The following is a 2562-nucleotide window of genomic DNA, read 5'->3' as shown; positions in this document are numbered from 1 at the left end:
AATTTGACACCTTTGTAACCTCAATCATCAAACTTTCAATGTTTGGGTGAGGTTTGAGGGCTTCGAATATTTTTTCAACATTTTCCCGGATTCAAATTCACTATCAAGTCCCAAGACAATCCAAGTGGTGGAGATTCGATTTTCCAACCAAATTGGCTTCTCTGGCTTCCATTAGATGCGCACTCTATCAAGATGTGTTATACGTAATTCTCCTCCGAGATTTAAACCTTTCAATTCAGCCAAGTGACAACCTTTAGTTGTACAACGATGAAGAGAGTAAAGTCTTTAAGCAAGTGATCTGTCCAATTTCTGAGGGCATTTGAGATAAATTGAAACATTCATTAAGATAAAGATGGCGAAGATTTTTCAAGCATCTCATGCGCTAGGTAGCTTCTGAAGAGAATAACAATTTTTCAGATTCAAGTCTGCAAATTATGTAAGCTACAAAGTGATTCAGGAAGCAGTTTGACATATGAGTCAGAAAGGTCCAAATACCTTGAGCTTAAACGGCTAATTGAACATGGCAACTCACTCATCAGGGTTACGTGGACGCTCTTAAGAAGTTAATCTAGAAATTCCACAGAAAAATTAAGGTATTCCTCCCCAATGGGTTTCTTGAAGTTAGGATTAATGTCCTAAAGGTTTTAACTTGATACAAACTCTCTGAACTATGATTGCCACAAATCAGAATCCATTCTGAAGAAATTGCTTTTGAAATATGTTGAAATTTCAGCCTCTAGAATAATGCATTCATCCTTTGTAATAGATTGTGCAAGATCATGAACAAGGTCATGCCTTTGAATATTACATGTTGCCAAACTCATCCTTTTTGACTTCTTGAAAAAAAGATCGCCAATATAATTCATTGCATATCTCGTTTCAGTATCTTCAGGTTCAACATTTCCAGTTGTCTGAAAAATCCATTAGCAATCCAAAGATGAATCAGCTTTTCTTTCCAATGTTAAAATCTTTAGGAAATACAGCACAGAAGGCAAAACATGGTTTCAGTTTTGATGACAAATGAGAGTAAATCATCTTAGGGCTGGTAAGATGGAATTTCATTGTGTGGCAAATTCCAAGATCACTTTCCTTAACAGAAAGCCACTCGTTTTCCTTGCTTTTTAACGCATCAGACATCCTAGAGACTTCACAGCTAGAGGCACACCCCTACACTTCTTCACTATCTCTTTCCCATTGCAACAAGGTTTGGACGTTTTCTTTCCTTGTCCAAATGCCTGTTCTTTAAACAACAAACAGCATTCATCTCCAGTTAATCTGCAAATGAGCAGGGAAGCGTTCCCATAGAGGATGCAACCTTCTACTTCGAGTAGTAACAATAATTGAAGCACCCTTCGATCCACCTGCCAACAAACACTTTAATCTATCCCACTTCTCTTGATCTTCACTCCATACATCATCTAACACAAGCAAATACCTTTCTGTTCAATATATCTGAAGGCGTCTCGCAAAGGGTCTAAGTCTAGATCTTCACAAGCAGTTCCAGTTGCAGATCCATTATAGCTTTATGATCTTTTTCACACTGAAATCTCTGAAATGCAAACCAAATTCTTAGCTCAAAATGCAGCTCACTCTCTTCATCATGTAGACCACCTGAGCAAGCGTTGTTTCCCAAGGCCCCAATACCAACAATAGGGTAGACGGAAATGTCATCACAACAAGCTACATGATTCACCAAATTTCAACAATATTTCTTTATCTTCATCTCTACCATATACGTGAGATTGAGTAATGATGGAGCCAGTTTGGCGTTCTTCTCCGACTTCAGCTCTCCTCTGTAAAACTACCCATTCAAATGAAACTTTGTCCTCTCCTCTGCAATTTCATCTAACCTCTCTCTAATCTCTCCATCCTAATGCCAATCTTGCGACAAAATAAATATTATCTGGACGAAGTTTTTTAAGAAAAAAGGTTTACCTGTTGATAAACCTGAATTTTGGTCTCAGACTCTAATTGAGAGACTTCTGCTGCACAATCATCCAAGATGTCATCTACCTTATAAGTGCTTCTTTTAACGTTGTAGCCAATTTGAAGCGCCTTGTTTTTCACTTGCTTCTCCTCAGCATCTCCAGCACAGCTTGAATAGTTGAGAGCAAGCTGGAAAGTTTTTTCATATCTTTGTCAACACCCCACAACAACCAACACTCCTTTCGGATGAGTGAGTTCAAATTCTCCAGCAAAACTTGAATAAAAGCGTCAGCCATTTGCAATTGCAGTTGAAAATCCAATGCTCTGAGAGAGATTTGTTAGGGAAGGAGATAGAGGTGCCTGGTAATGGAATTAGAGAATTGCATGTAGCTTGAAGAGAAAATTTAGCTGACCGGCCATCCCAAGTTTGGATTTAAAAAAATAGCCTTGAAACTGTTTACCATTTTTTTTCATTTAGAGAAGCGACGGTGCACAGTTAGGATCCATTAAACATGTAAAATGGGTTAAAATAAAAAGATTAAAACATATAAGGATAAAATCATAATTAATGAAGTTTTAAAATTTGAAAATTGAAAAAGAGCCTCAATATTCAAATCGCTAATCGAAACCAATTAA

The sequence above is a fragment of the Pistacia vera genome, unplaced genomic scaffold (genome assembly GCF_008641045.1).
Source record: "Pistacia vera cultivar Batoury unplaced genomic scaffold, PisVer_v2 Contig549, whole genome shotgun sequence".
NCBI lineage: Eukaryota > Viridiplantae > Streptophyta > Magnoliopsida > Sapindales > Anacardiaceae > Pistacia > Pistacia vera.
Note: the sequence above shows the minus strand (reverse complement) of the source record.